Source organism: Falco peregrinus, chromosome 2 (genome assembly GCF_023634155.1).
Source record: "Falco peregrinus isolate bFalPer1 chromosome 2, bFalPer1.pri, whole genome shotgun sequence".
NCBI lineage: Eukaryota > Metazoa > Chordata > Aves > Falconiformes > Falconidae > Falco > Falco peregrinus.
This window is the reverse complement of record NC_073722.1, coordinates 93,536,761-93,548,299: the sequence shown is the minus strand read 5'-3', so window position 1 is coordinate 93,548,299 and position 11,539 is coordinate 93,536,761.

Below are 11,539 nucleotides of genomic sequence, written 5' to 3'. Positions count from 1 at the left end.
CTACAGCAGAACTAACAAAATACCAAACAGGTTTAGAAAAGGGCGGTGAGGGTGAACAGAGATACAAATCCCCTCTGGCATGGGCAGAGAATAGTCCAGCTTCACAAAGAAGGGATCTGGTGGCCCTGTGTGGAGTGGGGGTGAAGCTGAATGGGGAACAGTCATTGCCACCAGGGCTTCTTGGGGCAGGGTTAGTCCAAAATGCCTATGGGAATATCCATGGTTTATTTTTTATTGGGTGTTTTGGTTTGGGGCATTTTTGTTTGTTTTGGTTAGTTGATTGGTTCATGTTTTCATTTGGTTTGATTTGTTTTGGTTTGATTAATTTTGTTTTGGTTTGATTTGTTTTGGTTTATCTTGGTTTCCCTTCCTTCCCTTCCCTTCCCTTCCCTTCCCTTCCCTTCCCTTCCCTTCCCTTCCCTTCCCTTCCCTTCCCTTCCCTTCCCTTCCCTTCCCTTCCCTTCCCTTCCCTTCCCTTCCCTCCCCTTCCCTTTCTTACCATGCTTGAAAGTATGGCAAATCCAAACCACCATGGAGACACAAGCACTGATGATGGGACCCAGCTCACCACCCGGAGATGGCTCCAGCAAAGATACCTGTATCTGAGTCATCTCGGACCGTTCTTCACAGCCAAGGGAAACGTGTAGGCCTGAGACACGAGTCACCGGTTCTTCCTTCAAGCAGGATGGGGAAAATGGGACGCAGCCATGTGGCACCCCCGGAGTCCACACAGTCTGGGAGGACCCATCTGTGATGCAGCTGCACAGATACGGCTGCGTGGCTTGAAGGCAAAGCAAGCAAATTCCAGTTTTTCTGGTATTAGGCATGTTCTCACTTTGGCTGCAACACCAACAGGTCTTAGAGGCATATCCATCTTATGGTCACAGTGTAGGAGGTGATGGTCAGGTGGAAGCAGTAGTTTCCCAAAGGCTGTTGCCAATCCCCGAGCTCAGGGGAGCAACTTTCCAAATACAAGAGACATTTTTCTCTCCAAGCCCAAAGGTCCTGGGGCGCATGGCACCACACTGTACTGCTGCTGCTTCTTCTACTCGTGATAGTAGTCAGGGTTTTGCAGGGACTGACACTCATTCAAACTGAACTTGAGCTGAATGGGATTCCTGGTAAACACCCTGATACAGAATCTCATTAGCAAACACAGCACATTACCCCAGCAGCAGCAGCAGCAAACACAGCAGTTGCTTCGTGGGGATGTCAGATTAGCTGCTTAGCTTTGTAACAAATATACCATGGTTCATTATCTTTTATATGAATCCACCTCTCCAGTGCTTTTAAGACCTTGTGAAGTAGGCATTCGCTATTTGCTTTTTGCTCATGCGGCAACTAATTCTCCAATTATAAATTTGTATTGGAGTCCCCTTACTCGAAGCCTGAGGCCAAAACCCTCTGTGCAGGGCAAGGCGTTCCCAGCTGACCACATCTTTGCCTTTGGCACAGCTTCTTTGTAAAGCCTTTGGTGGCACAATGGAAGCATCAGCATTTTCCTCAGCATCGCTTACCTCCCTTTTCATCACAAAGTGGGGATGATTTTGCGTCGGAAAAAGTCAAATTAAGAAATGAGCAAACAGTCCCTTTGATGTTAAGGAAATCTGAAATGTTGCATGTGGGGAATCTATGTGGATTCTTCCTAGGGAACGCTAAGGGCATCTTGGTCCATTGCCTTGGTGTCCTGGGAACTCAGCCTGAGTATTACAAGAATAGGGACAAAGTCAGGTGCACGCATCAGGGAAACCTCTGAAAAGCCTGACAAGTGTTTACACAGCTCTCTTGCTGGTGTCCATAGTGCAAAGTTGTCTGGTGTTTAACAGGCATTCACTTGGAATAACTAACACAGCTCACGCATTTGATGCACCACTGCAAAGTCATGCCACTCAAACATTTATAACATGCCATCAATTATTCTTACACAGAACAGTGCCCACAGATTTATAGCAAAACCAGTTCCTTCAGGCCTGTTCCATTAACATGCAACTAATTTGATAACGATCGATATTTGAGGGAGACTGTTATACTCCTTGTAGCTCCAAGTCCCAGTAAATATGGGAAGTCTACCTGCCCAACCGCAGTCCACCCAGGTACAACTTTCTTCATGCTCAGAAAAGAAAAAAAAAAAAAGGAAAAGAAGAAGAAAAAAAAAAAGGAAAACAGCTAGGAGGGGATAAAGACCAAGAACTACTTAATGACCTCTTCAGGGACTACAAGTATTTCAGAACAAATTCAACAGCAATTTCTGTGATGTACAAGAGAGGGATCTGGGGGGAGGGGAGGAGGGTGTCACTTGAAAAGTGGAGAGAAAGGCAAGCATTCTATGCCTAGACTGTTTCTGGATGGAAAGTTGGATTCTTTACTAAACCAAATTGATTTCAGAAAGTACCTGATTCCTGTGGGGATACAAAATCACATTTTCAACTGAAATTTTTAGGCAGAAAAAAACTTGAGAGTTTTGATGAAAAGTCAGCTCCAAGAAATAAGATTCTATCTGCAGCTATTTCCCTCCTGATCCAATATTGTTACAGCTGGTTAATATTTCCCCAGTTAAGCTATATTTTGATGGGGAATTGAATATTTTTTTACTAAACTACCTTTTCTCTTTTTTTCAAAGTTTCTCCTTGCACAGACTGTTGAACTTTTAACAAAAACGTTTCAGATAACCCCTCTTTCTAATTTTTTAATGAAGAACAGAAAATGCTTAGGGAAACATTAAAATCAGTTTCCATCGACATTTTCATTCAGAGGAAACCTATTACACAGCCAGCCCTGAAACCAAGATTTCCCCAGCTGCTCATGCCTCTTTAGGCTGTATTTTTCTATAAAGTTAGTACTGCCTAAAAATCCCAAAGTCCCAGAGACCCTGAGTGCCAGGCAAGTCCTGATGGACTCGTACACGGTGGTGGGTCTCCCATAGCTTCTCCTCAGGGGTGCAGGAGGCAAGGACTGCACAGGGCAAGGCTAGAGCCCCACGACAGATGCTCAGCAGCCTGCAGACAGCTGTAGGACCTTGCTCCGTGCTCCTGCATCTCTGGAGCTTCATCCCCAGGAAACTTGCTTAATGCACCAGTCAATGAGCAAGGGGAGGAAGCTGATTTAGGCGTGTGAAGACAACACAGCTGCAGAGTAAGCTTCATCATGGCTTTTTGAGTTACCAGACAATGACTTGGTTTATTGCCTTTTCTGGTTTACTTGCTCTTTGACCTGCCAATATAGTCAGGTTGAGTTCTGGTGGTGTAGCAAAGATGGTTTGAAGTACCTGTCTGATCTGCTGGGAGCAGGGTGGAAAGTCAACAAACGTGGGGGAAAGGATAGGTCAGATTCTCCAGACAAAACGAGAGATGCAAGGCAGAGATGCCATCTCAGATGGGCAACAGAAAAGAGAAGATAGATACAGCAGTGAAGGCACAAGTGAGACACAAATGAGAAGAGAGGAACAAGCTGGCGGAAGGAGCAGGGAGGAGGAGAGCAGGGGATGTTCTGGGGTCCTGGGATGGAGTTTGGCTGCTCAGAAATGATGGCAAAACACAGTTGGTGCACACAGTGTGCAAAGGAGGGGGGAAAGGCAGTGAGGGGGCACAAGGGAGCCTCGCAGCAAAATCAATTAATACTTGAGCGAGTCAGCTGCTATTGAATGAGATCTGAATTTCACACCATTGCTGGAAACCTCAAAATAAACCTTTCCCCTTCCCAGTGCATCAGAAATTCTGCCTTATAAGGCACTATTGCCTGCTGGGTGTTGTGGGGGCAGGAAAGGGAGAGAAAATAGACTCCAGAGTCTCTCTCCTCTTGCATCTCTCGATCCTTTTTTTTGTGCTCTCATCCCCGGGTCATGATGGAGTTGGGAAGGGCTATTTTCACCCAGCCTGTATCAGGAAGGAGGAAAATTCCCATGGGATGAAAAGCAACAGAATTACAATTTCTGATTCACTGCCTGCAGTCAGCTTAGCGTCCTGCTGCTTGTTGCTGGGATGGGGGGAAGGCATCTGGCTAGGTGTGCTCTCCGGGGAGGCTTCTGCCCTGCCTTTCCCCGTAAAATGCTACTGCAGAAAATCGCGCTCACGACTTGAAGGCAGGGGAGGGCATTGGGGGGAGTTCAGCTGCACTGAAGGTTTGGGCAGGCTGAATTTCAGTCAGTCACTAAGCAGAGCAGGGGGATGTTTATAATGGGATTTAATGAAGCAGAGAATCGGTGTTGTCCTCTGCATCAAAGGGGCTTCCAGTTACAGGGGAATGCAAAGCTTTTCATTACTAAATGAGCACAGAAATACCTGCCTGATAATTCTCAGCAGTTATTGAGCACTTCCTAACTTCAAACAGCTTCGCCAGCTCCAGAGAAAAACCCCGAAGTGCTGCCCAGAGCCATGAGCACTTGCCATTGCATCTGCAACTCGGTGGCAGCGCCAAGGCCAGGGACTGGCTCATCCGTGGGTGCTAGCCTGTCTCAGGAGACCTTAAGCCCTGCTCACTGCTCCACCTTTATTTCCATATACCTGACTGCTGTTGGGGCACAGGCAGCGGTTACAGCGTGGCACAGCTCCCTGTTTTAGCACTGGATGCCTGCAAACCTGCCCATCCATCACTTGTCCGCTGGGCTCCTGAATTTTTGCTACCATGAGCTGCTTATACCTGGAATCTTCCAGGGGCTGGCCACCCAAACCTCTCTTCCCCTTGCAAGAAGCATTAGTCCCAAACCTTTTCCCTCCTCCCTGGATTCAATGTCTCTTCCCTTACCTGCTGAGAAAATGTCATCCCTGTGTGCATATTTTCCTGAAGCCATACCTGGCTTCTGCTGCTTCTCTTTGCACCATCTACTTCATTTCTCATTCATCGTTCCTGCATGGAGGACAGGGCCAAAGACCTTCCCATCATACTGCCTCGGTACACACTGGGGTGGTTAGCTCCACAGAGGACTTGCAGCTGGACCACAGGCTTTTCTTTCTGTCTTCAGCTTCTGAGCCACCCACTATTGCTGTTCCCCTCACCTCCAAACCATTTTCTTTTCTTTCTTTCTCCTGAGCCATTTCCCTAGACCCAGCTTACCCAAACCCAGAGTCCTTTGGGCAGTTTCAGCAAAGCCAGAACCAACCCAGGACATGTGACCTGTGATCAGTTTTCACTTTGCTTATAGCTCGCTTACCATGTGCAGACTGAGCTGGTGATGCTACCCAACCTGTGTAAATAGCACAGGTTTTACCCGTGTCTAAAAAACTGGAATCTTTACAAGCTTATGGAAAATCTCCTTAATGGATCTATAGAGCTGAGAGAGTTAATTACTTCTGCAGTAAATCATTCCTAGAAAGTTTACTTCAAATGCAAACAGATAAATTTAATCTCCCTGATAAAAATAAGCACAAATAGTCCCACTTACCATGTGCTTCACCCTACCCCACCCAGGCCCTGCTCTGGGCAGCCCCATGGTGTGGATCCCCCCATGCTTTTCCATAAGAAAGGGCCACAAGGCTCCTCCTCTGCTTCCCCATCCTCCCCTGCTCTCCCCATCATGCAGGGAAAATCTAGTATCTTCTAGATAAGATAAAAAGAAAAAGCAGGGCTTTTTCCCAGTGTATTTGGAAGCAGCTGCACCAAGACTGGCCCCGTTCTCCTGCCTCTGCCTTGATTCATGCTCATGGGGACTCATGAATCCCTCTGCACACTCTCCCAATCTCCTTGTAGCTATTACCACTCATATCTGCATCCTCCCTCCTGGCTCTCATTTATCCTGCCAGGTCCTGTGCATGGGCAATACCTCTCTGGCTGTTTGCAGTTGTGGATGGATGGTCGGATGGATGGATGGATGGATGGATGGATGGATGGATGGATGGACGGATGGTGCAGGGCTGACAGCAATCATCATGTGCACTCATGATGCCAGACTGCAGTTCAACCATCACCATCTCTTTGTTTCCTGAGGAGACTGACTTGGTGCCCAGCACATCAGCTCGTTTAGCAGTGCCAGACAAATCATTTCCGAGCATCCCACGCTGAAGTCACGTGGTTTGTGAAATGGAAGTGAACCAGCAACTTCGCATGACCTGTCTTTGAACTGGCAGCCTGCAAAGCAGAGAGGCAACCTGCCTGCCCATGGCGGAGCAGTGCCCTTCTGTGGTGTGAGCATCCAATCCCCGCCCCCCCCCCCCCCCCCCCCCCCCGGGCACGATCCATCTGGGGTACCCTGGCGACCTGCGGACTGAACGAGTTAACCACAAACCTCACTTCACACGTCAGCTGTTCACTTCTGGCCAATCCATCCTTTGCTTAATGGTGATTTATTTCACAACATCTCAGCAGAGGTAATTTCCATATGGCACAGGCTGCTGGAGTGGGCATTTTTCATGATATTTAGAAGCCAAGTCATTTCAATTTGCATAATATTCAAATGATTTCTAAATGTTGAAAACAGTTCACAGGAGAAAAAACAAAAAGGTTACTCATAAATTCCGTGTCTTTGCCTCTGGATGCAGGGAAGCTGGTCAAGATCCATCCTGGATTACTGCTGAGAGAGCAGTGAGCGTAGCTGGAATCTAACCTGGTGGGAAGGGTAAAGGGAACCCGGTGAAGAGGGAAAGGTGTAAGTTCACCTACACGTGCAAAGCAAGGGGATGTCCATCAGGTTGCTATCACCAGTCAGAAAGGTTGTTTTGATCTGAGAGTTTAGCTCTGTTCCCCCTAGTCCTATGGTGGTGGCATGGTGTCCCAAGGGCTTCAGCTCCCAGTGCCTTGCTGTCTACCTATGAAGAATTTTTTTTTTTTTTTTTTTTTTTTTTTTTTGTGCTTGCTGGCCAGTCCCTCTGAACTGGGGGGCTGTGAACAGGGGGACAGGAAACCTGGCTTCCCATCTTACAGCTTCTGTCCAGGTGGGCAACACCCCCATGTGCAAGGGGAGAAGAGTCTCCTGGTCATCATGGGAGCTACCAGAGAAATACATTGTGTTCCACACGGGATCCCCATCAGGGCTGAGTGCTGCAGTCGATGAGATCCCAGGCTTGCTCCCTGGAGTTGATCTCCGCAGTGGGCTTTAATCCATGCTTCAGCCTGTTTTCCCTCTGAAGTTTATTCCAGGATGGCTCCTTGCTGTGCATTATTTCATCTTAAGTAAACCTTTTCTCTTTGTTTAGCTTTGACAAATATTTGCACATTTAGTAGCTCACATCGTTGGGAGGGATTATGCAAAAATCACTGTAGCCCTCTGCCTCACATACGATGTTCGATGTTCGTATCTGAGATCTCCTAACAAGCTCAGGCCTTTCTCCTGCAAAGCCTTTAGCTGTGCTTTACCTTAAGTACAACGCACACTCCTGGGTGCCTGTGATTAACCGTGAAGGCTCTGTGGTGCTGGGAGATACTGGGCAAAATTTATCCCTTGATTTAGCTGAAATAATAGAAATAGGAAGGCAGGGAAAAAAAAAAAAAAAAGACTGCAAATTCTTTTCATCCCATTGGCTTTGAAATAGATTTAGGGTTTGTTTGCTTTTTAATTTTTTGTGTCAAAAATATGTATGATTCAAGGCTGATTTCTTTTTTCCCCCTCCCCATCCCTCTCCTCCCACACCTGGGTTTTAGGCATTGTTTCACAGCTGGTGGAAGAGGGCAGGAGGGGCTTCACCAGCCACCAGGAGAAGTTCTCAGCTAGGGGCTGGGAACCGGGGCAGAAAAGCAGGAGGCAGGGGAGAGGCTGTGCTTCACTATTGCTAGAATGGGAAGCACCTCTGAATATTATCCCAGCGTCGTCTCTGTTCTTCTATAGCATAAATAACTGCCTTATCCCTAATGACTCCGTTCTTGTTAAGAGGAAGCTTCATTTGGGAGCTGTATGCAGCCACTTAACATGCAATCTGCATCTTGCTGACTGTGAGTCAGTGTCTCTTTGATCCTACAGTGCCGTAGAGGATAGTGCTGAGCATGAGAACCTGTATGCAGTTCCCTCCCGGAGGGTCTCAATCCTGCTCTGTCCTCTGGAAGGTTCATCAGTGGGGGACAAGGAGGGATGCTCTGGTAGCACTCCTAGGCTCTGGTCAGCACATAGATGCCAAGGTCCTGAAAGCTGGTGGAATGTGTCCTTCTCCACCTGATTTCTGCATTGAGGGAAAAAAAAGGGTACTGAGCCTGGCTGGAAGCACTGTCTCCCTCAGCTGAGCCCACAGATCAGAACATGTCCTCTTAGAAGAATATCACTTTGAGGATCCACACCCCAGGCACATGGGAATGATGCAAAAAGCACCTTTGGCATCACACTGGCATGCAGTACCATAGTGGTTCCCCCAAATATGCTCAGACTGCAGTCCCATCCAGGCCAAGAGAATCTCGCTGCACCCTGTGGCTCGCTGGCTGCGGTCACCTCATCTCTTTTTTCCATACTTGAAGCTCTTTGGAGAAGGAGCTGGTTTGTTTGTTTGTTCAGACCCCAGCATAGTGTGATCTTGGACCATGATTGGGATGCTTGCATGTTCCATGCATACAAATGTAATTAATTAATGAAAATAACCAGTGGGAAGCCAGAACTCATTGCTAGAGGGACTGATTCAGTGCAACAGTATTTCTTTTATTCATTCGAAGCTCTTCTGCGCAGGAAGCAGCTCTGTAGCTGGCATGGATGTCCAGAAATGCTTCCACCTATTCTCAGCATTAACCTTTTCAGTACTGACTTAGCAAATCAAGTGAGATCACAATTGTCTGCTGGTTGGAGGGTCTCTTGAGCAGAGACCCCCAGCACCTCTGGAAGGAGGCTGTAGAAGGCTGAAGGGTCCCTTTGGCATCTCTGAGCTGGGCAGGAAAGAGCTACAGGGCTCCTCATCAGTCAGCCATCATACAGGGAAAATCTAGTGTCTTCTAGCAGGCTTTTTATACTGTATTAGGAAGCAGCTGCCTTTTAATTAGAGGATAGCTAAGTGCTACCTTGTGATCTGTGAGGTTATGCATATTTAATAACGCCAGCTCCCATCTGCTGTTGCCTAGTGCTGTGTTTTAGGAAGTGCAGCCTGGAAAGTCCCCTTTGATGTTTCTTCACGCTGGCTGTTCTTAGAAACAAGGAAAGCACAGCAACTCAGCAGCCGGGAAGGCTTCAGCCATTCCAAAAACTGGGGGAAACCATGTTGTGCAGGGAGGCACCTCACCTGATCGTGCAAGGCATCGACCTGGTGGCTTCGTTGATGGCAGAGCAGACTCCGCCAGAGCAGGTGGTGTTTCTCAGCTGTGCATGCTGTGTGTGCACCGAGGAGCAGGACCATCCTGGAGAGAGAATGGGAAGCAGGGCACTGCTGCTGCCTCTCCTTATCCAAATATAGTTAGCCTAAATTCTGCTAATAGATTCCTTTTTTTTTTTTTTCCCCAGTGCTGGTGTAGGATCAGATTAGCACAAGCCTGTTTGTGGAAAGGCTGGTCCAGTTCCTCAAAACAGTGACCTTCCAAATGCTGTCATCAGCTGTACTGTCACCTTGGGTGAGCCAGCAGCAGAAGGTGGTGGAAAGGAGTGTTGGAGTTGTTCTGCCAGATGCTGAGTGCAGCAGGAAGCACAGAGCTCTACCCATCGCTGAGCACTGCAAAACCAAGTGTGTCCACAGTCCTGCTCATGTTCCAGCCCTTGAGAACATTGAGATACTCTTCTCTCTGTTTGTTTTTTTTTTTCTACTGTCTCTTCTATTCTGTGTTCTCCACATAGCTCTCTAGATATTTCCATGTCTATCTTCTCCATTTCTTGATCCTCCCTGGGGCATTTTGCAATTTTAAATTACAGTGCTTTGGCACTTCACCCTTTCCAACTCAATGCACTTAGGTGTTACTGAATTGCTCTCGGTATCTTTATTTTTCCTCCTTGAATGTCAAGAAAGGGCTCCACAATATTCAAGTAGAATTCCAGTGTAGGGAGTCACCCATAGAGGAGTAAATATTTACAGGTCTGTATATGAAACCACAATCTGGAGCTCGAAAAGACTGATAGAGGAAGCAAGAAGTCCTAGCAAGAACAAACCTGACTGCATTGGTTTTCATTGTCTGACATGAGGAAAATGCAAAAAGATAATAAATAGCTGGAAAGGAAGAGGCATTAGGCTTTCATAACACTTCTGCAGCGTGGTATTAGTAACAGAGGCAAAGCAAGAAGTGCCACATCCCAGTGTCCTGTTCCAGCAGAGATGTGTGGCCTTGGACCTGCTCTAAGTGGGATGCTGGGATCATTTCAGGTGACACAAAGACAGCTGGCACAAGCACTCGCTCTGTGAGTCTGCCCCCCGGCACAGCAGGGAGCAGGTACATGTTTGAGCTGACATAACTGAAGCAGCCCTGCAGATGTCTTTGTGGCACCAGGGACCAGCTTGGTACCTGTAGCTCCTGGTCCCTGGCTCCCTAAGGATTTATCCCTTTGTAGATGTGCTTTGTGTCATCGGTGCCTCCTTTGTTGCCAGAGCCCTTCAAACCAGGAGAGCAGTACCTGGAAGTCAGCAAGTATTCAGAGAGAAGTGAGCAAGGACAGACTGTTTGCTGCTCCTCAGGATTTCCCCCAGGCAAAGGGTTGCTCCGGAGAGGATCTTCTCCATCACCTCCAAGTTGTTGCTCCCTCTTGGCCAAGCGGACTCTGCAGCCTGGTACTAAGCTCAAATCATTCCTCTGCAGAGAGGCTTAGCAGGGCATCCTTACCTCCAGGAGGCACGGGGTACCAGCAGCTCAGAACCAGATGCCTAATTGCTACAGCTCCATCCATTTGGAGGTACGGGCACAAGCAGCTCTGTAGCTAGCCAAAGGAGGGTGCCTGCAGGCTTTATTTGCAGGAACAGAAGCAGATTTTGGATGGGATGGAGACAGCCAAGAGGCTGATCAGGGAATTTGCTAAATAAAATATTTTTTTGCCAGCCTTGTTTGTTTGTTTATTTTTGTCAAAAGTGAAATGTCTTGCTGGAAAGTCTCCATTAAAGCCGAACTGGGAAGACTGCCAAGAATCTGGGATAGGATCTCAGGTCAAAAACAATGTGCTGGGGAGCCAACCTAAAAAGCAAGTATCTTGTGCAGGGGATTTGCAGTGTAGTGGGAGCTCTGTGCTCTAGTCCCTTCTGGAGTATTAGAGTTTGGCTCTCTTGAGTCCTCTGTCAATGCCCCAGGCACCAGGCAACATGTTGTTGTGGTTCTGTCACTCACTGAGTTTGCTCCTGGAACAGAGAAACTGTTTTCCCATCAATATTTCATCGAAACCAATGTGTTCCTGTAGAAAAAAAAAAACCAAAACAACAACAAAAAACCCACCGGTCTTTTCTATAAAACAAACACACATTGCATCAAAACAACAATTCAGTACACAGCCCTGCCCATCCCCACTTCTGCCATGCAACCATTGCCCTCCTGAGTCCTGCTAGGCTCTTGGAGCTCAGCCCAAGGAACAGGCGCTTGAAACCAAGCTGGCCATTGCCTACATTCACGCCCCTGCCCCTCTCTTCCTTCCTGCTGCAGAAGAAAGGGCCGTTTCATGTCCAATTCTGCCAGCATTTCACCAGGAACAAACAGGCTGGCTGAGGAGACCTGTTTCTATGAATTGCCGGTCCAGCTG